The 25,211-nt window shown below is 39.9% G+C and overlaps 1 protein-coding gene and 1 pseudogene across 4 annotated transcripts in view; one reads left to right on the top strand and one right to left on the bottom strand.

Annotated features, from left to right (window-relative positions):
- LOC309643962 (chromobox protein homolog 1 pseudogene) lies at nucleotides 1–20,623 on the top strand (annotated as a pseudogene). The gene has a single exon. The product of its transcript is annotated as a chromobox protein homolog 1 pseudogene (transcript).
- SLC4A5 (solute carrier family 4 member 5) overlaps nucleotides 1–25,211 on the bottom strand; it is a 147,609-nt gene that overhangs the window by 97,063 nt on the left and 25,335 nt on the right. Inside the window, exon 2 of one of the 3 annotated variants that reach the window (XM_082427121.1) lies at nucleotides 20,615–24,619. The exons of the other annotated variants lie outside the window; for them this stretch is intronic. The gene's annotated coding sequence lies outside the window, so the exon portion shown is untranslated. The remainder of the gene's footprint in view (nucleotides 1–20,614; nucleotides 24,620–25,211) is intronic. 3 annotated transcript variants of the gene reach the window in all.

The following is a 25,211-nucleotide window of genomic DNA, read 5'->3' as shown; positions in this document are numbered from 1 at the left end:
AAAAGATGAACACAGCCTCAAAATGTATATGACACAAAAAGGTAAAATTTCAAGGAGAAATGGTCAAATTCATACTCATAGCAGAAGACCTTAGTGCAGATGAAAAAAATTAAGACAAAGAACATATAAACAAATTGAGGAATCTCAAATATATATATGTTGGGGAGATATATATATAAGAGAACACACTTCTTTTTCAAGTACAAATGGAACGTTTACAAAGAGAGCACATATACTAGGTCTCAGGAAAGCCTTAGTAAATTTTAAAGAATCTGTATCATACTTCTACAGTAAAAAAACAAAAAACAAAAAACCCAAAACTATACAGATTATCTGTGGCTTCTGCATCCATGAATTCCACCAACCATGAACCAAAAATATTTTTAAAAAATATTCCAGAAAGTTCCAAAAAGAAAAACTTGAAACTGCCACACACCAACAACTATTTACATAACGTTACATTGTATTTACAACTTTTTACATAGTATTTACATTGTTAGGTATTATAAGTAATCTAGAGATGATTTAAAGCATACAGGAAGAGGTACCTTGGTTTATACAAAAATACTATGCCATTTCATATAAGGGACTTAAGCATCGCAGATTTTGGTATGGAGTGGGTGGTCCTGGAACAAATGCCCCACAGATACCAAGGAATGACTGTATATATAAATAAATATATAAATATATATTTATATATATGTGTATAATAAATATATTATATATACATATATTTGGAAACTAAAAATAATTTCTAATGATGGGCTTAACAGGAAATCACAATGGAACTTATTACATATTTAGACTTGAATTACAACTTGAAACTTGTGGGATACAATATACTTTGAGAAAAAATGGAGAAAGGAAAGAAAGAGGGAGGGAGAGAGGAAGGTAGAAGGAAAATAAATGTGATAAGCATTTAACTAAAGAACCTAGAAGAAAATGAGAGAGAAAAGAAAGTAGAAGAACTTAAATATAAAAGATGAAAGCAACAAATAATGAAATAGAAAGCAACTGAGCATAGAGGTGGTTCATAAATCTAAAGGCAATTATTTGAAAAGATTATTAAAATAGGCAAACCATGCAAGACTAATCAACAAGAGAAGAGAATATTCATACATAAACAAGATTTGGAATGAAAAAGGGATGTAACTAAAAATATAGTAGAGAATTTAAAAATTATAAGTGAATGCCATGAAAAACTTCACGCCAATACATTTTAACTTAGATAATAATAACAGCTACTGTTGCAATGTGCCAGGCATTATTTTAAATGCTCTGCTCTGCGTGTATGACTTACTTGAATCTTCGCTATAAGTAACATTGTTGTTCCCATTTTACAGATGAGGAAACTGGGGCACAGAAGGCATAATTGACTGCTCAAAGGGGGGAACAGCAATTCAAACCCAGACTGCCTGTTTCTGGAACTATAGCTCTTAGTCACAAGGCTAATAAACAGATAGTTGATTAGAAAAGTAATAGAAACGATCAAATAACTTTAAAGAATTAGAAACTCCGAATTAACCAATAACTGAAATGGTTACGGGAAAGGCATCACAACCAGTCATATATTGATAATTATTGAAGCTGCTTTGTAGGGACAAAAGGATCATCATATTATTTTTTCTATTTTTATTAAGTTTGAAAATTTTCTGTAATGAGAAGAAAAATAAACACCAGAAGCATATAGTTTGTTTTTTTTTAATGTTTTATCTGAACCTTCAAGTATATATAGTCTCTAACTTATACAAAATTGTTCTCAAAAGTAGAGAAAGGGGAGCTGGAGGTAGTCGTTACACCTGAACACCAGGAGAGAGAATGGGGCCGAAAACAGGAGAGTTGGTTGAAAATCTTCATAAGGACTAAGTTAAACCCTCAGATCTTGCTCCTAGGTTCAGTCTCCTAGAATGGCTCCCCTATCCCAGAAGATGGAAAGTTAACTCACATGGCCCTTGGATAGTTGAGAGCAAGAAGGTGTCATTTCACTGGGGGAAAAAAGGATTTAATTAAAGATAGTGAGCCACTCAGCCCTCTCCTAGAACAGTAATGAAGCTTACACACTCCAGGAAGGAGATTGGAGGACTTAAATATTCTGACATTTTGGAGATCTCTAACAAAATGGTTAGGGCTCCACCCAATTGCCCACCTTGAGTCTATCATTCAAGAAGTCCAGGCTGTCAAACAGCTGTTTAGCAGCTCCTCTCCAAATTATGATGGCCAGCAGAATCATCAGAATGACACAGACCAAAACAAACAGGAAAAGACAAAGTCCAAGAAAACAGGAGCACTGCAAGCAGCCAAAGAACCACTTAAAAACCATATAATTAACATCTTCAAGTGGACTAGAAAAAAAACATTGTATCCATGACAAAAAGAAAAGCAGAATGCTATAAACCTGGAACTTTTAAAGAATAAGAAAGAACTCTTGGAAATTAAAGAGATGTTAGAAGAAAACTTTCAATACAAGAGTTGGAACATGAAGTTGAAAAAATACATCAGATAACAGAGCACAAATACAAAGAAAAATTTTAGGAAAAAGACAAGGAAATCAGGGGATCAATCCAGGGGTTCCAAAATCAAAGTAGTAGGAGTTTCTGAAAGAGAAATCAGGAAACATGGTAGAGAGGAAATTATTAAGAAAATGACATAAGAACACTTCCCAGAACTGAAGGATTTGAATCTCCTGATTGAAAGGGGCTGCTGAGAGCTCAGAAAAATAATTAAAAAAAAAAAAAAATCCACTCCAGGACTTCCCTCGTGGCTCAGTGGTTAAGAATCCTCCTGCCAATGCAGGGGACACAGGTTGGAGCCCCGGTCGGGGAAGATCCCACATGCCATGGAGCAACTAAGCCCATGCGCCACAACTACTGAGCCTGTGCTCTAGAGCCCGTGAACTACAACTACTGAGCCTGCACTCTAGAGCCCGTGAGCCACAACTACTGAAGCCCACGTGCCTAGAGCCTGTGCTCTGCAACAAAGAGAAGCCACCACAATAAGCCCGTGCACTGCAATAGAGTAGCTCCCGCTCTACGCAACTAGGGAAAGCCCGTGCGCAGCAACGAAGACCCAACACAGCCGAAAATAAATACATACATGCATACATACAAAAAATCCACTCCAACTCACATCATCATGAAGTTTTAGAATATTACATATAAAGAGAAGACCTTAAAAGCTTCCAGAATAAGAATATAATTCACCTACAGATAATCCACCATGAAAACTGGCATTGATTTCTGAATAGCCACAGTGGAAGCTATAAGACAAGGGATTCATGCCTTCAAAACTGAGGAAAAATTATTTCCAACCTAGAATTCCAGTCCTAATTAAGCTATCAATCAAATGTGAGAGTAGAATAAGGACATTTTCAGACATGAAATGTCTCAAAAATTTTCTCAGGAAGTGATTGAACCAAGATGAAGGAACATCAAAGAAAGGAATATGGCATCTGGGAAATGGGATTCACCACAAAAGATTGGCACAGGTAGGTCCTAGGAGGGGAGCTGTGCAGCAGTCCAGGGAGCAACAGGTGCATCTTAGATCAGGCTCTGGACAGGATGTCTCCAAGGAGAACCTAGAACTGATCAATTATCTGGATGTATTTGACTATTTCAACAGGGTACCGAGATTCTACCAAGAATAAAGAATTGTAGAAAGGAAAAGTAATCATGGTACATTATGCAAGTCAACTGTGAGCAAAATTTATACAGTCATAATAAATAAAAATAAATCTTAATTTTAAGAAAAATTATGATATAAGCAAAGTTGGTTTTCCACTAATATGCACCAGTATGGCTTCTGTTTGTGGCTGGTATCCATTCTTATTGGTTAGTGTTGGTGCCATATTGGTTGTGAAATATTTTGAACGTCCCCACTGGATATAACTATTTGGGGATGATGGGGAAACAAAGTGGGGCTGTGTGCATGGAGGCACGTGTGGAGGACACTGCTAGCTACCTGCCTGATGTCTGTCCCCTCTTCTGTTCTTATTTTGTTCAGGGAAGCAATGTGGCCAACTGAAAATAATCATTTCCCCCAGATGCCCTTCAGCAATCCCTCTCTAAAGAGATATAGGTGAAAGAACCTGGAGAAAGATTCCCTTCCTGGATAAATCCTCTCCAAAAGAAACCCCCTTCATTATTCCTTCTTCTTCCTCCCTCCCTGAATAGGGTTGCTAGATTTAGCAAACAAAAATACAGTTTCTCCAAGTTAAATATGAACTTCACATACACAATAAATAATTTTTAGTATAAGTATACCCCATGCTCTATTTTTTAATTAATTAATTTATTTATTTATTTATTTTTGGCTGCGTTGGGTCTGTTGCTGCGTGCAGGCTTTCTCTAGTTGCGGCAAGTGGGGGCTACCCTTCATTGCAGTGAGCAGGCTTCTCATTGCGGTGGCTTCTCTTGTCGTGGAGCACGGGCTCTAGGCGTGCGGGCTTCAGTAGTTGTGGCGCATGGGCTTTGTTGCTCTGTGGCATGTGGGATCTTCCCCGACCAGGGCTCAAACCCGTGTCCCCTGCATTGGCAGGCTGATTCTTAACCACCGCACCACCAGGGAAGTCCCCCCATGCACTATTTGAGACTTACTTATACTAAAAAACTATTCACTGTTCATCTGAAATTCAAATTTAACTGGGCAAATTGTATTTTATCTGGTAAACCGTATTATATCTGGCAAATTATATTTCATCCTTATATCTAGAGCCTGGAACATGATGCCTGGAAGTGCAGCAGCCATCTTGTCATCATGGGAGTGAAGGCTATATGCTGACTATGGATACAAGGGACGAAGGAGCCTGTGTCCTTAACATCTTCAGTGAACCACTCTACCAGCACTGGACAGCCCACACTTGGACTTCTTTTTACAGTGAAAAATTAAACCACTAAATTTATAGTTAACTTTTTTGTTACTCAAAACCACAGCTGAATTAAAAGACTCTGGGCAAATAAGATTGGGTTCTGCTAGTAAGGAAAACAGGGAGAATGGGCACTCAGTGCTCATCTAGAAGTGTCTGCTACACTTTCCAACGTTCGTTCCTTCCTCTCCTTGCCTGTTTATAGAACCCCATTTTGCTCAGGTAGAGACACAGGGCCCTTGATTGCTATACATACCTTCCCCAACCGCAGACATAAATTGTGATCTGTCTAAACCATTCATTGTAATCTTATGGCCCTTGGCCAGTAAATGATCTTAGGAGTAGTCATGTGACCCTACCCTACCGAGCCAATGAGATTTAATGGAAGTCTACTGGGTAGGGTTTCCAGGAAAACTTTTATCTATCTCCCTAATAAAAAGTGACAGACACAGTTAGAATGCATGTTTTGCCCTTTACCTTCCCCCTTTTCCTGCACAGACTCTAGGCATGAGACTTCTAGATGAAGCAGTCATCTTGCAACAATTATGTGACAGGTATGAAAACCAAAGGCACAGGCTAAGGACAAAGCAGAAGGCTAGAATAAACTTGGGCTCCTGATAAAATCACTGAGCTCTAGACTGTTTATCTCTGGTCTTCCTGTTATGTGAAAAGAAAAAATCTACCTAGTATATTTAAACTACTAGCCAAGTTTTATGTTACTTTTAGCTGAAGGTCTTCCTAACTGATACATAATGGAAAGCTATAGGGAGTTTAAATGAATTAATTAGATCTCTATGTATCACGTGTATAAAGCTCAGCAACATAATGAATTAAAAAAGCAAGTTGTAAAAAGATACAAACAAAATGACATTATTTATGTAAAACTTTAAAACACACAAAACACTGCCAATGTTATTTATTGCTACATTTATAAGTAATAGAAGCATAAAATCATGCAGAGGAATGAGACACACTAACTTCAGTTTACATCTGGGGACAGGTAAGGTTTAATGGTGATGTTTCAGCTGTATCTTTGATATTTTTGATAGATATAGATATGAAGCAAATATGATAAAATGTTAACATCTGCTAATTCTGGACAATGACATATAACTATCATTCTACAGGTTTGAAATATTTTATTATTAAAGTTTTAATTTTTTAAATAAATAAGATAAATAATAAATAAGATAATTCCCCAACACTATGACATAGTAGTCTCAAATAAAATGGGCCAACTGAGTACTCTACACAAAGAATGATTGCGAAGAAAAATCCTCACACTTTGATATGTCATTATGAAATTTTAGAATATTAAGTGTGAAGAAAAGAAAAGTCCTAAAAACTTTTAAAGAAACAGGAACAGGTCACCTATAAATGAATAAAAATCAGACTATCAGAAGACTGCTCTTCAGGAACTTAGACAAGAGAAGATGCCGGACCAATGCCTTCAAAATTCTGTGGGAGAATAGTTTCCAGTCTAGCATTCTCTATTCAGCCAAACCACCGGTCAAGAGTGAGGGTAGAAGACAGTTTAGGATATGCAAAAAATAATTTCACTTCTCTCTCATATCTTCTTAGGAAGTTATGTATGTATAATATATATTACCTCCATGAACAAAGAAGGGGAAGACAATGGGATCCAGGAGAGAGGGGTTGAAACAGAAGAATAATGAAGGAAGGTCCCTGGACAACAGCTGTGATATAGCCCTAGAGAGCAGTCAGTCCTCAAAACAGCTAAAAATGAGGTTTCAGAAGGAACCACCAAGGGAAAGATGAAATTCAAGAGACTTTATACACTCCTTGAGAATTTGAAACAACTTAAGGAAGTGACAAAGACAGAAAGTGCAAAGAGGAACTTCCCTGGTGGTGCAGTGGTTAAGAATCCACCTGACAATGCAGGGGACACAGGTTCGATCCCTGGTCTGGGAAGATCCCACATGCCACAGAGCAACTAAGCCCATGTGCCACAACTACTGAGCCTGCACTCTAGAGCCTGCGAGCCACACTACTGAGCCCGCGTGCCACAACTACTGAAGCCCACATGCCTAGAGCCTGTGCTCCACAACAAGAGAAGCCACTGCAATGAGAAGCCCACACACTGCATAAAGAGTAGCCCCCACTTGCCGCAACTATAGAAAGCCTGTGCACGGCAATGAAGACCCAAAGCAGCCAAAAAATAAATAAATAAAATTTTAAAAAAAAGTGCAAAGAAAAAGAAAGGCAATTAGGAACACCAGGGAAAATTAAAACTGTAAGAAATAAAATGTGATTATGGTATATACATAATCATAAGAGCATAAACACTGATTTTTAACTAAAAACAGCAATGATATATCTACATTGGGAGGATAAAGAAGAGGAGATGGGTGTTGTGTATGATAGTTAAATAGTCACCTGTAGGTGACTGATATCTAACTCTGATAACTAGCAGGAGATTTATTATCATTATTATTATTATTATTATTTTTTAGAGGGGTGTAGGTAACCAACAAAAAAACCTAAAAGAATTCCAAGTGAGAGATCAAGATGGCAGGCAGGAAGACACTGGGTTCACCTCCTCCCATGAACACATCAAAACTACAACTAAGAAATAGAGACACAGATGTAGAGAACAAACGTATGGATACCAAGGGGGGAAAGTGGCAGGGGGTGGTGGTGGTGTGATGAATTAGGAGATTGGGATTGACATATATACACTAATATGTATAAAATGGATAACTAATAAGAACCTGCTGTATAAAAATATACATAAAATGAAATTCAAGAAAGAAGAAATATTTACTAACTTTATGAACCAACAAATGAACAAATGAACTGCCTTCAGAATCTTTATTACATTAAAATTTTTCCTCAGTGGGGGGGGAAGAAAACTACAACTATATAGGGACTTCCCTGGTGGTCCAGTGGTTAGACTCCATGCTTCCACTGCAGGAAGCACAGGTTTGATCCCTGGTTGGGGAACTAAGATCCTGCATGCTGCACAGTGCGGCCAAAAACAGAACAAAAAACCCTGCAACTATATATAGAGTGAATCTCACTGAACTTGACCTGCGGACTAGCAAAACAGCTCTTCTACAACCAAGTTGTAAAGAAAGATCCACATGGAATCTGGTAGGAAGGGAGGAGAAGCAATCTGCTCAGGATCTGCACACCTGGAAGGAGTGAAGCTAGCTCCAGGGCAGAGACCACCATTGCTGAGGCACACATCTCTGTGCACACTTGGGAGGGTGCAGGGCCATCCCAGCAGTGTGGCACCAACCCCACCAGCCCCAATCCAGCCTATAACCAAGGTGTGCACACTGGGGAAAGAATGAAACCAGCACAGAAGTGCAGCCCCAAGCCCTCAGATCCCAGGCATGCCTTCAGTGAAGGCCATCACACATGGGAGAAACTCCCTCAGGGTTCCTGCTTGAGCATAGGATAAGCCATGGCTTCAACCAGACTCTGGCTGTAGCCCCTCCAACTCCATCCCTACCTCCCACCAAGGTTGTGGTTGCCAGCACACCCTGGGAAGATACTGTCTTTGCTTACTTCAGATCCAGCTCTCCCACCAAAGCCACTGGGCACACACAGGCTGCACAGGGAGCTCCTACACAATGACATGCCTTCAAGACCAGGATAAGTAACTGTTCACCTAATTTCATAAAGACAGAGAAAGATAAACAATATGAGAAGACAGGAGATTATGTTTCAAATGTAAGAATAAGAGAAGGAAAAAAAAACAGGAAAAAACCCTAATGAAACAGAGCTAAATAATTTACTGATAAAGAGTTCAAAACAATAAGAATAAAAATGTTAAATGAACTGGGGAAAAAAATAGATGAACACAGTGAGCATTTTAACAAAGAACTAGAAAATATGAAAAAGAACCAGGGAGAGCTGAAGAATGCAATAACTGAAATGAAAAAGCCACTAAAGGGAATTAATAGCAGATTAGGTGATACAGAAAAACACATAAGTGATCTGGAAGATAAAATAATGGAAATCACCCAATCAGAGGAGCAAAAAGGAAAACAAATTTTTAAAAACAAGAATAGTTTAAAGGACCTCTGGAACAGCATCAAGCATACTAATATTCGTGTTATAGGGGTCCCAGAAGAAGAGAAAGAGAAAAAGGTAGAACATGTGTTTCATGAAATTATGGCTGAAAACTTCCTGAACCTGAGGAAGGAAACAGATATCCAGGTACAGAAATCACAGAGAGTCGCAAAGAAGATAAATCCAAAGAGACCCACACCAAGACATATTATAATTAAAATGGCAAAAATTTAAAGAGATACTTCTAAAGGCCACAAGAAAAAAAGGAGTCACATACAAGAGAAACCCCAGAAGGCTATCAGCTGATTTTCAGCAGAAACTTTGTAGGCCAGAAGGGAGTGGCATGATATAGTTTAAGTTCTGAAAGGAAAAAAACCCTACAACCTAGGACACTCTACCCAGCAAGGTTATCATTCAGAATTGAAGGAAAGATAAAGAGCTTCTCAGACAAGCAAAAACTAAAAGAGTTCATCAATACTAAACTGACCTTAAAAGAAATGTTAAAGGGTCTTTTCTAAGTAGAAAAGAAAAGGCTACAACAAGAAATAAGAAATTATAGGAAGGGAAAAATCCCACTGGTAAAGGCAACTATACAGTAAACACTGAGGCAACTATACAGTAAAGGCTGAGGATCAATCATTTAAATATCCTACCATGAAGGTTAAAAGACAAAAATTGTAAAAATCAATAACCATAATAAACAGTTATGTTTATTATATGTTTACTATAACCATAATAAACAGTTAAGGCATAGACATGAAGATGTAAAATATGACACCCAAAACACAAAACATGGTGGGGGAGTAGAAAAATGTAGATCTTTTAGAGTGTGTTTAAAGTGAAATGATTACCAGTTTAAAACAAGTAGATATAGTTATAGGTCAACATATATGAACCCCATGGTAACCACAAATCAAAAACCTATAATAGAAAAAAACCTATAATAGATAAAAACTAGAGAGAAAGGAACACAAACATAACACTAAAGAAAATTGTTAAACCACAAGGGTTAAGACTAAAAGAAGAAGAAAAGAACGGAGAAGAACTACAAAAACAGGTAACAAAATGGCAATAAATATACACCTATTAATAATTACTTTAAATGTCAATGGACTAAAAGCTTCAATCAAAAGATGTAGGGTAGTTGATTGGATTTTAAAAGAAAGACCCATCTATATGCTGCCTGCAAGAGACTCACCTCAAAGCTAAAGACACACAAAGACTGAAAGTGAGGGGATGGAAAAAGATATTCCATGCAAACGGTAATGAAAAGAGAGCTGGGGTAGAAATACTTATGTCAGACAAAGTAGACCCTAAAAAAAAGTCTATGATAAACAACAAAGAATAGCATTATATAATGATAAAGGGATCCATACAAGAAGAGGATGTAACATTTGTAAATATATGCACCTAATATAGGAGCACTAAATATATAAAGCAAATATGAACAGACATAAAGGGAGAAATTGACAGTGATACAATAATAGTAGGGATTTTAACACACATTACATTAATGAACAGATCATCCAGACAGAAAATCAATAAGGAAACAGTGGCCTTAAATGACACATTAGACCAGTTGGACTTAATAGATATCTACAGGACATTCCATCCCCAAAGAGCAGAATACACATTCTTTTCAAGTGCACATGAAATGTTCTCCTGGATAAATCACATACTAGATCACAAAACAAGTCGCAACAAATTTAAAAGGATAGATTAAAGCACAGAAATCTCTTGCATTCCTATACACTAAAAACGAAAGATCAGAAAGAGAAACTGGGGCTTCCCTGGTGGTGCAGTGGTTGAGAATCTGCCTGCCAATGCAGGGGACACAGGTTCGAGCCCTGGTCTGGAAAGATCCCACATGCCACGGAGCAAATGGGCCCATGAGCCACAACTACTGAGCCTGCGTGTCTGGAGCCTGTGCTCTGCAACAAGAGAGGCCACGATAGTGAGAGGCCCGCGCACCGCGATGAAGAGTGGCCCCCACTCGCCGCAATTAGAGAAAATCCTCGCACAGAAACGAAGACCCAACACAGTCAAAAATAAATAAATAAATAAATAAATTTGTAAAAAAAAAAAAAAAAAAGAAAGAGAAACTAAGGAAACAATCCCATTTACCACTGCAACAAAAAGAATAAAATACCTAGGAATAAACCTACCTAAGAAGGCAAAAACCTGTACTCAGAAAACTAAAACACTGATGAAAGAAATCAAAGATGACACAAACAGATGAAGAGATATACCATGTTCCTGGACTGGAAGAATCAATATTGTGAAAATGACTATACTACCCAAAGCAATCTACAGATTCAGTGCAATCCCTATCAAATTACCAATGGCATTTTTCACAGAATTAGAACAAAAAATTTTACAGTTTGTATGGAAACACAGAAGACCCTGAATAGCTAAAGCAATCTTGAGAAAGAAAAACGGAGCTGGAGGAATCAGGCTCCCTGACTTCAGACTATATTACAAAGCTACAGTCATCAAGACAGTATGGTACTGGCACAAAAACAGAAATATAGATCAATGGTATAGGATAGAAAGCCCAGAGATAAACCCACACACCTATGGTCACCTAATCTATGACAAAGGAGGCAAGAATATACAGTGCAGAAAAGACAGTCTCTTCATTAAGTGGTGCTGGGAAAACTAGACAGCTACATGTAAAAGAATGAAATTAGAACACTCCTTAACACCATACACAAAAATAAACTCAAAATGGATTAAAGACCTAAATTTAAGACCAGATGCTATAAAATTCTTAGAGGAAAGCATAGGAGAAACACTCTTTGATATAAATTACAGCAAGATCTTTTTTGACCCACCTCCTAGAGTAATGAAAATAAAAACAAAAATAAACAAATGGGACCTAACTGAACTTAAAAGCTTTTGCACAGCAAAGGAAACCATAAACAAGATGAAAAGACAATGCTCAGAATGGGAGAAAATACTTTCAAATGAAGCAACTGACAAAGGATTAATCTCCAAAATATACAAACATCTCATGCAGCTCAACATCAAAAAAACAAACAGTCCAATCAAAAAATGGGTGGAAGACCTAAACAGACATTTCTCCAAAGAAGACATACAGATGGCAAACAAACACATGAAAAGATTCTCAGCATCACTAATTATTAGAGAAATGTAAATCAAAACGACAATAAGGTATCACCTCATACCTGTAAGAATGGCCATCATCAAAAAATCTACAAACAATAAATGCTGGAGAGGGTGTGGAGGAAAGGGAACCCTCTTGCACTGTTGGTGGGAATGTAAATTGATACAGCCACTCTGGAGAACAGTATGGAGGTTCCTTAAAAAACTAAAAATAGGGGCTTCCCTGGTGGCCCAGTGGTTGAGAATCCACCTGCGAATGCAGGGGACACGGGTTCGAGCCCTGGTCTGGGAGGATCCCACATGCTGAGGAGCAATTGAGCCTGTGCGCCACAACTACTGAGCCTGCGCTCTAGAGCCTGCAAGCCACAACTACTGAGCCCATGTGCCACAACTACTGAGGCCTGCAGGCCTAGAGCCCGTGCTCCACAGCGGGAGAGGCCACCGCAGAGAGAAGCCCGCACACCGCAGCGAGGAGTGGCCCCCGCTCACTGCAACTAGAGAAAACCCGCACGCAGCAACAGAGACCCAACGCAGCCAAAAATAAAATAAATAAATAATAAAATTTTTAAAAAAAAACTAAAAATAGAATTACCATATGACCCAGCAATCCCATTACTGGACATATACCCTGAGAAAACCATAATTCAAAAAGACACATATACCCCAATGTTCATTGCAGCACTATTTACATTAGCCAGGTCATGGAAGCAACCTAAATGTCCATCAACAGATGAATGGATAAAGAAGATGTGGTACATATATACCATGGAATATTACTCAGCCATAAAAAGGAACGAAATTGGGTCATTTGTAGAGATGTGGATGGGCCTAGAGTCTGTCATACAGAGTGAAGTAAGTCAGAAAGAGGAAAACAAATATCGTATATTAACACATATATGTGGAATCTAGAAAAATGGTACAGATGAACCTATTTGCAGGGCAGGAATAGAGACGCAGACCTAGAGAATGGACGTGTGGACACAGGGGGTAAGGGTGAGTGGGATGAATTGGGAGATTTAAATTGACATATATACACTACCATGTGTAAAATAGCTAGCTAGTAAGAACCTGCTCTATAGCACAGGGGGCTCAGCTTGGTGCCCTGTGATAACCTAGATAGGTGGGATGGGGGTGGGTGGGAGGGAGGTCCAAGATGGAGGGGATATATGTATACATATAGCTGATTCACTTCATTGTACAGCAGAAACTAACACAACATTGTAAAGCAATTATATTCCAATTAAAAAAATAAAGGATAGAAATTATATGAAGAATCTTTTCTGACCACAACAGTATGAAACTAGAAAGCAATTACAGGAAGAAAAATGGGAAAAACACAGACACGTGCAGACTAAACAGCATGCTATTAAAAACCCAATGGATCAACAGAAAAATCAAAGAGGAAATCACAAAATACTTTGTAATAAATGAAAATAAAAAACACAACTTTCTGAAATCTATGGGATGCAGCAAAAGCGTTCTAAGAGGGAAGCCTATAGTGATACAGGCATACCTCAAGAAACAAGAAAGATCTCAAACAACCTAACCTACCATCAAAAGAGATTAGAAGAAGAAGAACAAACAGAGCCCCAAGTCAGAAGAAGGAAGGAAATAATAAAGATCAGAAAGAAAATAAATAAAATAGAGACTCACCCCCAAAAGAAGAAAGAAAGAAAGAAAGGAAGGAAGGAAGAGAGAAAGAAAGAAAGAATCATTGAAACCAAGAGCTGGTTTTGTGAAAAGATAAGCAAAATTGATGAGCCCTTTAGCCAGCCTCATTAAGAAAAAAGAGAGAGAAACCAAATAAGAAATGAAAGACAAGAAATTACAACCAATATCACAGACATACAATCATAAGAGAATACTAGGAACAGTTAAATGCCAACAAACTGGACAACCTAGAAGAAATGAATAAAATCCTAGAAACATACAATTTTCCAAGACTTAATCAGGAAGAAATAGATAATCTGAATAGACTGGTTACTAGTATTGCAATGGACTCAGTGGGTATTCCCTGGCAGTCCAGTGGTTTGGGCTCTGTGCTTATGTTGCAGGGGGCATGGGTTCAATCCCTGGTCAGGGAACTAAAATCCCACATGCTGTGTGGCATGGCCAAAGAAAAGAAGTGGAATCAGTAATCAAAAAACTCCCAAGAAACAAAAGTCCAGGACTGGATGGCTTCACAGGGGAATTCTACCAAACATATAAAGAAGAGTTAATATGTATCCTTCTCAAACTATTACAAAAAACTGAAGAGGAAGGAACACTCCCAAATTCATTCTGAGGCCAAAATTACCCTGATACCAAAATCAGACAAAAATACTACAAAAAAGCCAATATTCCTAATGAATATAGATTCAAAAATCCTCAACATAATATTAGCAAATTGAATTCAACAATATATAAAAATGATCATGCACCATGATCAAGTGGGATTTATTGCATGGATGTAAGAATGGCTCAACATCCACAAATCAATCAATGTGATACACCACATTAACAAAAGGAAGGATAAAAATCACATGATCATCTCCATAGATGCAGAAAAAGCATTTGATAAAATTCAACACCCATTCATGACAAAACTCTCAACAAAGGGAATAGATCACAATATAATAAAAACATTTTATGACAAACCAACAGCTAATATCACACTCAATGATGAAAAACCGAAAGCTTTTCCTCTAAAATGAGGAACAAGACAGGATGCCCACTCTCACCATTTCTATTTAACATAGTATTAGAAATCCTAGCCATAGCAATCAGGCAAGAAAAAGAAATAAAAGGCATCCAAATTGGAAGGGAAGAAGTAAAACTGTCACTATTTGCAGATGACATGATACTAAGTATAGAAAAACCTAAAGTCTCCACCAAAAAAAACTATTAGAACTAATAAATACATTCAGTAAAGTTGAAGGATACAAGATTAGTATACAGATCTGTTGTTTTTCTATACACTAATAATATCAGAAAGAGAAAGAAAGAAAGTCCCATTTGCAATTGCATCAAAAAGAATAAAATACCTAGGAATAAACTTAACCAAGGAGGTGAAAGACCTGTACTCTGAAAACTATAAGAAATTGATGAAGGAAATTGAATATGATACAAATAAATGGAAACATATCCCTGTTCATGAATTGGAAAAATTAATATTGTTAAAATGTCCATACTACCCAAAGCAACCTACAGATTTAATGCAATCCCTATCCTAATACCCATGACATTTCTCACAGAACTAGAACAACTAGTCCTAAAACTTGTATGGAACCACAGAGGACCCCTACTGAATAGAAGATATTTGCAAGTGATATGTCTGATAAGGAGTTAATATCCAAAATATATAAGAGCTCATACAAGTCAATATCAAAAACACAAACCACCCAATTACAAAATGAGCAGAGGATCTGAGTAGATATTTTTCCAAAGAAAATATACAGATGGCCAGTAAGTATGGGAAGATGTGCTTAATATCACTAAGCATCAGGGAAATGCAAATCAAAACCACAATGAGATATGATCTCACACCTGTCAGAATGACTATTGTCAAAAAGACGACAAGTAATAAATGTTGGCAAGGATGTTGAGAAAAGGGAACTCTAGTGCACTGTTGGTGGGAATGTAAATTGGTGCACCCACTATTGGTGCAGTCTGAAGTTTCCTAAAACAATTAAAAATAAAACTACCATATGATCCAGAAATTCCACTCCTGGGTGTATATCCGCAGAAAACAAAAACACTAATCCAAAATGATACATGTGTCCCAGTGTTCATAGCAGCATTATTTATGATAGCCAAGATATGGAAGCAACCCATTTGTCCTTCAACAGGCAAATGGATAAAGAAGATGCAATACACACACACACACACACACACACACACACACACACACACACACACAATGGAATATTATTCAGCCATAAAAAAGAATGAAAATTTGCCATTTGCAATAACATGGAATGACCTGGAGGGTATTATATTTACTGAAGTAAGTCAGACAGAGAAAGACAAATACTGTATGTTCTCACTTGTATGTGGAATCTAAGAAATAAAACAAACCAGTGAATATAAAACAGAAATAGACTCATAGATACAGAGAACAAACTAGTGGTTACCAGTGGAAAGAAGGGTGGGGGAGGGGCAAGATTGAGGAAGATAATTAAGAGGTAAAAATAACTAGGTATAAAATAAATAAGATACAAGGATGTAATGTACAGCATAAGGAATATACACAATATTTCATAATAACTTTAAATGGAGTGGGCTTCCCTGATGATGCAGTGGTTAAGAATCCGCCTGCCAATGCAGGGGACATGGGTTTGAGACCTGGGCCGGGAAGATCTCGCATGCCGTGGAGCAACTAAGCCCTTGCGTCACAACTACTGAGCCTGTGCTCTAAAGCCTGCGAGCCACAACTACTGAAGCCCACACACCTAGAGCCCGTGCTCCACAACAAGAGAAGCCACCACAATGAGAAGCCTGTGCACCACAATGAAGAGTAGCCCCCACTCGCCGCAACTAGAGAAAGCCCGCGAGCAGCAACAAAGACCCAACACAGCCTAAATAAATAAATAAATCTATTAAAAAAAAAAAAACTTTAAATGGAGTATAATCTTTAGAACTATCGAATCACTATGTGGTACACCTGAAATTATAACATTATAACTCAACTCTACCTCAATTTTAAAAAATTTATTTATATTATTTATCTTTCGCTGCGTTGAGTCTTTGTTGCTGCACACCAGCTTTCTCTAGTTGTGGCGAGCAGGGGCTACTCTTTGTTGAGGTGTCAGGGCTTCTCATTGCGGTGGCTTCTCTTGTTGTGGAGCATGGGCTCTAGGCACGTAGGCTTTAGAAATTGTGGCACGCAGGCTCAGTAGTTGTGGCTTGCCGGCTCTAGAGCACAGGCTCAGTAGTTGTGGCACATGCTTAGTTGCTCCGCGGCATGTGGGATCTCCCCAAACCAGGGCCCGAACCCATGTCCCCTGCATTGGCAGGCAGATTCTTAACCACTGCGCCGCCAAGGAAGTCCTCTCTCTCAATTAAAAAAAATAATTCCAGATGCTGGTGGCGGCAGCGCAGAGTGCCAGGCTCTTTTGTTTGGCTGAGGGAAGGGCGGTTGGCCGGCGCCTGCGGAACGCCGCTTCAGTGAGGGGCTCGACCGCGGTCACCCTGCTTGTTGCTTTCCTGGTCCCCACTCCCCTGGCCGGCTGGACAAGACGCACCGGGAGTGCGGCACTGATTCCTCTCGGGTTCACGGGCACTGCTCTGAGCAGCATCATCCTTTATACCAGAAAGCTGGCGGGCACCATGGGGAAAAGACAAAACCAGAAGAAAGTGGAGGAGGTGCTAGAAGAAGAGGAAGAAGAATATGTGGTGGAAAAAGTTCTCCACCGCCGAGTAGTAAAGGGCAAAGTGGAGTACCTCCTAAAGTGGAAGGGGTTCTCGGATGAGGACAACACATGGGAGCCAGAAGAAAACCTGGATTGCCCCGACCTCATCGCCGAGTTCCTGCAGCCACAGAAAACAGCACATGAGACAGATAAATCAGAGGGAGGCAAGCGCAAAGCTGATTCTGATTCAGAAGATAAGGGGGAGGAGAGCAAACCAAGAAGAAGAAAGAGAGTCCGAAAAGCCACAAGGCTTTGCTCGGGTTTGGAACCCGAGCGGATTATTGGAGCTACAGACTCCAGTGGAGAACTCATGTTCCTGATGAAGTGGAAAAACTCTGATGAGGCTGACCTGGTCCCTGCCAAGGAAGCCAAAGTCAACGTGCCCACAGGTTGTCATATCCTTCTATGAGGAAAGGCTGATGTGGCATTCCTACCCCTCGGAGGATGACGACAAAAAAGATGACAAGAATTAACTCCCCTGAATACCAGCCCCTGTCACATCTGACTGTGGGTTTCAAGTGGGGAAAGAAAGAGTTCTACTTGTCTTGACACCATAGAGGTGGCTTGAGAAGATGTCCTTTGAAGAGCCAGTATAGTTTCTGTGCCCTCCAGCAGCCCAAGTGCTTTAAAGCTGTTCCATGCTGTATAGTTTGCACACCCATTCCGGTGGAGGGGAAGGAGGGTCAGTGTTTCAAGGCAACCCATTCTGAACTTTGCTGAGAAAAGCAAAGGGCTTTCTATGAAGGACAAAACTTGCAGAATGGGATGTGGGAGAGCAAAAGATACTATAGGTCTTCAAAGAGCATCTCCACAATCCACAGCCTTCTTCCCAATAGTGTTAACTCTGCATTTTTACAGCGTAGCATGTATGTAGTTTTTGAGTATTACTGGTGTATTATTATTTGGGGTGGGAGGGATGGAGTGGGAAAGAAGGGAGATGGGTTAGGGTCATTTTTGTTAAAATTTGGGGCCTGATTGGGGAAATGGTGAAACAAAGGAAAGAACAACTAATGATGATTTGGTTCTGTGTCCAGAATATTTCATCCTTTCAAAAAATGTCATTGGCAACCTAAATGAGGACTGTGAGAGACTGTTTAAAAGCTGTGAATGCCTGAAACTTAGAAGCCAAGGTGTTCCCTGCCTGAGCTTAATGCTGTTCCCAACAAAGGACTAAGCCAGTTAAGAAGTTACCAAAGCTGTCGTCTGTGGAATGGAAACTGGTTGAGGAAGAAAAGTCTTATTGGAGTGGATACGCAGGCAGGTCATTCTGTCTTAGAGGTGATAATTCTTGAAATTGACAAGAAGACCCTTTCTTTTCCAATTATGAAGTTATAAATATCAGCTTCTCCACCCAAGCCACTGGCTGAAGTATTTGGGGAAGGGCAGAGGGTGGTATAGGAGGCGGGAGAGTAGGGAAAGACAAGGGCCGGTGCTCTTATGGTGGAAAACTCTTGGAGCCTCTGTTTTTTGAACTTTGAAACCATTGGTGGCAGGGTTCAGTCACTGACAGCACAAGTTCACTGAATCACTTCAAGAGCTGAATGATTTCAGAAGCCCTGGTCTCAGGAGAAGATTAAATTTTCATACTGGGGCAGTGGCTCACTTTAAAACAAAACAAATTATTTTAATCCTAAGAATTAACTAAAACCCAAAACTCTGTCTTGAATCATGAGATCCATCAGTTCTGACATCGTCTAGACCTGCATCTAGAACTCCATTGTAAAACATTTTTAGGCATGTGTTAGGTTTCTGTAAAAATTTTGTTTAAATGTTAAGCTTCATACTAACACTGTCAGTTTTTGTCTTAATAAAACTATAGATTTATAATCAAAAAAAAAAAAAAATTCCAAGTGACTGTCTTTGGGAATTAGAACTGTGGGGTGTGCAGAAAGCTGAGATGGAGTTCTGTTGTTTTTATTATAAGCTCTTACATGTGTTACTTGATTTTTAAATTATGATTATATATTATTTTTACTTTAAACATTTTAAAACAAATAATTTAATATGTGCTCTCACTTTATGTGATAATTGTATTCCCTGAAAATCCATGGTTAAATCTGATTGTTCAAAATGAATCATGATATTCAGGAGACCTACAAAAAAAGAACTTTTAAGACGGTGGTTCTCAAACTTAAGTGGGCATCAGAGTCATCTGTGGGGCTGATTAAAACCTGGATTGCTCAGCCCTACCCCAGAGTTTCTAAGTCAGCAGATCCGGGGTGGAGCCTGAGAGTCTGCATTTCCAGCAAGCTTCCAGTTGATGCTGCTGATGATGATCCAAGGACCACACTTTGAGAACCATGGTTTTAAGGAAATAGCTCCTAATTTATATTTTCTATTAAACTGAATCACCATACATGGAGTTTGCTTCACATGAGGTTTACATACATAACAATATCACATCTTTTCATTCAAACTGGGCATTGTGAACTGGTAAGCTTAGTGAGAACACACTGCTAGCTCCAATAGGCTGGTGATTTTTTGAAAATCACCTCCTCAGGCATAGCATGAGGAGTAAAGAGAAGCTGAGTAACAAATCCTCTTTCTCACAAAGACCACCTCCAACCACAAAAGGGAAAGGCCATGTGACCTAGGCTGGCCAATAAAACACTCCCTAGTCCCCAGAGATTGATTCAGAGATGACCCCATGGCCAAAGCTGGACCAATCAGAATTCTTCCCAGGACATTTCCACTTGAGCCATCCAAAAACACTGCCTTGTTCTGGCTCTTGCTCTGGTCCTGGCATTGTGAAGCTTATAAGCTTGAGGGGCTACTATCTCGCCTGCCCTGTGGAAGGATGCATCCAAAGAAAGTAGAGAAACAGTTCTGATAACACTGTAACTCCCTGAGTCAGTTAATTCTGACTGGCCTTCTCAGTTGTGTTGAGCTGATAAATTCACTTTACTTTTTCTCATGTTTGAGTTGGGTTTCTGACACTTGGAGTCAATAGTTCCTGAATAATACAAATGAAGTAAGAGTTTTCCAACATGTTTTAAAAATGTGTTTTTTCATATTTGAAGTTCTATGGATTTTTCAGATTGGAAACCAAGCAAAAATGAATACAAAATGACAATACAGATGCAAATAGAGATGAAAACTCTCCAGGGCTACAGAAGTATGGAGCTATAATGTAGCTCGTATTCAGGTAGATGCATAACTTTCAGTTCTGCACTAGCTGAGACCATTCCCTCCTCACCTCCTCTGTGCTGGGTCCTGCGTCCTCACAATTTGAGAGAAGCTCCCTTCCAGGAGTATACAGAAGTAGAAGAACCCAGGCTTCCCCAGATTCATCTTCAAAGGGAGCCATCCATTTAAAACAACTCAAGCAGAGTGTTGACCAAATGGAAAGTGTTTAGATTAATTACTGCTCTGATTGGCAGCTACATGGCCCACCATAAAAATTCCCAATCATGACCTAAACTTTGAAACAGAAGCTCTACTCCACCATTTCATATAATATATATTAATTGGCTGTCAAATATTTGTTTTCATAATCTCATTTAATCCTGACTAAAATTCAGTGAGGTGCATAATTTTGATCTCCACGTTATAGATGAGGAAATGGAGATTCAGAAAATTAAGTAATTTTTCCTGAGTCACAGAGCCAAGCATGGTGGAGCCAAGAATCATATCGGATTCTCTGCTTCTGGGACCCAAGGAAGGAAGGAAGACAGGGAGGGAGAGAGGGAGGGAGAGAGGAAGAAGAGCAAAGAAACAAGAGATAGAGGAGGTCTGGAAGAAGCTTTCCACTTCTGGATTCCAGACCCTGCCTTAGGTCCCAACCATAAGCCCTCCCAATGGCCTTATACTAAACCCCATTTTCTCTTCAGCTAGCTTCAGTTGATTTGAGTTACTTGCATCCAAAGAGTATTAACCAGTACAGCTATCCACCTCAATATGTTGCCAAAGGAATTGTGTTAGAACACAGCAGCCCCAGCATGTAGCAAATGAAAGAACTTGTAACAGCAGTTTTACCTATACCAGCCCCTCCACTGCCCAACTAGCTCACCATTATCCTCCCATCCATCTTTAGATCATAGATTGTCTTGGGGGATGAGCATGGCTTTACAGTGAGGGATCAGACCAAATTCTCTTCTGTCCCAAGTCACTTAAGGGCCCCATTCCACTTTACTGCCCCTGCCACCAGTGTGAAATCACATCTGGGAACCCTGCGATTCCAAACCCTACTGACAAAAATCAATGCCTTAAGCCTGTAAGGCTAAGGACAAGAGTGCCACACCAGTGAACACTCAGGGCCCCTGCACAAGTAGCCTTCATGTCCACTGCAGCAAGGAGGTGGTGATACAGCCAGTCTTATGGGCAAACAGTGTGTTTTGACCATCAAAACCCTGGTAATTGAATCACCTGCCATTTAAACACTCCCCCCACCCCACCCCCACCCCAACCTCCCTTCCACAAGGGCACATCAGTTCAGTCCAACAAACTCACTTTGTTCCAGATATTTGCACTAGACACTGCAAACAAAGAGAACAAAATAGTTTATTAGGGAAGAAGGGCAAAATATGGTAAAAAATCCTTCAGGTTAGACATTCATATCTCTGGGAAAAAAACTAGAAAAAAAGTTGTGCCACATTCATCAAAAGTCAGCCTTTTGGGAGCTTTTCCTCCCACCCCATCTTTTAAGCCATTTGACCTTATTATACTATCTAAGAACATGGGACTAGCCCAACATGGTATCCAGTGAACTCCTCTGATAGCCCGAAGTATTTGAGAAAAGGACCTCCCCAAGGGCTCCTCTGGGTTTATTTTGTGAACTGAATTGACAAGAATGACATGGGGTCATACTGGGCTTTAAAAAAACTAAGCTAGAAGCCAGAGAAAGGCCACCTTCACAACCGATAGTTTATCCATTGCCTCTGGGCTTAGCAGACCCCTAAAATGCATGCCCCGGGAGAGGAAAGAAAAACAAGCAAACAAAATATCCCTAAGCAAACTTTCAGTAACAAAACCAGGTACCATATCCAAAACCTAACAACAGAAATGTCTAATAAAAGGAGGCTAGCCATTATTCAGTTTCAATTCTGAGATGTTACATTAACAGATATAATCTATTTTCCCATAGTTTTCCGGGGAAGAGCAAGTCTCGGGGTTTTGCATACTTCATAAATACTTTAGTCAGTCTTGTAACTTTGGCAAAGACAATAGAAACTTATTTGCCTGGAAGAAAGAGTCTCAGTTCCATCAGATGAGAACAAAAGAGAACTCACCAGGGTGTCAGAGAGAATGAGTCTCCTGTCATTTCTGTTCATTTGGTGTGAGTTCCAAACCAATGAACTCAAGGCACCAAGATGACACACTATAATTTTTTAAAGGAAAGGCAAATATTCAATGCTCATTTGGAGGATTTACTCAGCTTTCATGCTATTCTCCTTCTCCATGTGTGTACAGCTCACTCTTAAATACTCTGTGCTCATACTGTAAGGCACATTTTCCCTTATCTGCATAGCTTTGTCTACTATCTCTGATGCTCCAAGCTGCAAACTTACCTTCAAGCTCTAAGCGTTGGAAACCACAATCCAAATCTCAGGGAGGCCAGAGCCACTCGTTCTGTTGCTCTTGGTTGGTGAGAAGGACTCTCTGTGATTTCCAGGCTGAACAGTATTTGGGGCATTGGAGATTGACTTGTGGGCTCAGTGGCGGCCAGCCATGTGACCAGGATGGGGGAAGGGATACTCCTGCAGTGTGAGGGACTGATGCCTGGTTGGCTGACAGACCAGGGTAGTGCAGGGTCTGAACAGAGCTGCCCAGGATCATAGCAGACATCTTTAAGTTTCTTCTTAGATTTTAACTTGGTGATTTTACATGGCAGTGTTGTTTCAGCCTGGATTTTGAAATGCTGGTTTATCTCCCTGCATGGTTTCTATCCCAGATCCTTTTGAATTCTGTCTTAGAGGGCTCTTAGAGGTAGAGGTCTAAGGGACCTTAGAGATGATCCAGTCCTGCCCCGGGGCCACCCATTTTATAGGCAGTTAGCAGCACTTCTAGGAGCCTGCAGAGGCCTGGGTGTGGAATGCATGCTGGAGTGACCAGGACTGGCTGGCACCAATATTACAGCTCACTTGAATATCTTCAACCGTTAGGTCATTAGAGCTTTGAGGACTGCTGAGATGCCAGTTAAATGGATCTTGTCACACTTCAGGTACCTAAATCTGCAGCTATCAGATTAGGGCATGGCTTAGAAATTACAGCAATTTGTACTTGAGGTCAATGAGTTTTTGTATAGACATGTGTACTTATGTTTATGTATCTCTATCACAATCTTCATAAAGTACTCCAAGATGATCTTTTTGGGATCAGGGGATGTCATGAGCTGGGGAGATCTTTGATCTCAAAGATCTTGAAGACTTCTGGAGACCAGAGCTGTATGGGTAAACTTCTAGTTCACATCTTGCCACTCCACCCAAATGGTTTGTGCTGGCTGCCTGCTAAAAAAATGGGGGAGGTGGCGATAAGAACGGAGGAAATGGTAGAGGTGGAAGTGATAGGTGAAATGGTAGAAGTGGCAATATGGTAGCTGGACATAAATGGAGGTGTTGGAAGTATAGATGGAGGTGGTGGAGGTAGAGGTGGTGGACGTATAGATGGAGGTGGAAAAGATGTAGATGGAGGTGGTGGAGGCAGTGGTGGTGATGGAGGAATGGGTGAGAAGACCTCCTAAATGATGGAGTAGGAGATTATTTTTACTATTATGCTGACGACCCTGGATGAATCTGACTTTCTGTGATTAGAAGTGTGAAATGGCGAAGCCTTGGCATTAGGAATCTGGAGAACCTTATTCTGTCCCCAAAGCTGTGTGACCTTGAGATGATACTTCACCTCTTTGGGCTTCAGTATCCTTGAAGCAGAATTGGCACTTAATAAATGGTGGCTTGTTTAGGGGAATTCATCTTTCTCCCTCCAAGCACTTTACTCTTCCCTACAAAGTAGGAGCTTCTGTCCTTTCTGGAGCTTTGAGAAAAGTACTCTCCACTCACCTCTCTTACTTACTCTTGTTTAGTGGATGAGGAGTGGCTCATGTGCTTGATGAATTTGGGAGAATAAAATGGGCACGTGCCATGACTCAGATCCTTCTGAGAACTGCCTGCACCAGAGAAGGCCCAAGCTGCCCTCCTCTCCTCCCCTCTTCGCAGTAAACTTCCCAGGGCAGGTTCTTGTCCTGCAGGTACAGAGTCTTCCAGTGCTGGAAAGATAAGTTTGGTTCTTGGGGAAAGAGTTAGGAAGCCTGATTGTGGTTGTACTTTCTAAACCATATTCTCCAATCAGCTTTATCTGTTATGAAGTTATTTTAATCTCTAGCGGTTTGACCCCTGTATCTTATTTCTCATTTGATTCCAAGCATAGAGAGAAAGACTGGGAACAAGGATCACTCTCAAATTCCAATGCTGGTGAATTAATGAGAGAGCCAGCATGGAGTTGATTGGACTAAACGGTCTCTAAGTTTCCTTCAAGCTCTAACATCCTGTGATTCTATGAGTCTATTTCTCTGGAAAAAAACCAAACTCTTAGCAAACAACTTCTTAATCTCTGACTCTCCTCCTTCCTGCTTCTCAATACAAAGAAGACCTCAAATCTTCAAACATCTTCCTCTCCTCCCCTCTCCACCAGCCCCTCGTGGCTTCATTTACTCCCTGTTCTGGTCTGGGCCCCATGATGAATCCCTTCACTCCTCCCTCAGTGATACCATAACCTCTGGCTCCTGCCCTGCCAATCTCTTGTTCTAGATCAGCCCACCCATTAACCTTCTCCTCCAGCACTGAACTCCCTTTCATCTC

This window comes from Balaenoptera physalus (genome assembly GCF_965194825.1).
Source record: "Balaenoptera physalus genome assembly, chromosome: 15".
Lineage (NCBI taxonomy): Eukaryota > Metazoa > Chordata > Mammalia > Artiodactyla > Balaenopteridae > Balaenoptera > Balaenoptera physalus.
This window is presented reverse-complemented; position numbering and strand designations above follow the sequence as displayed.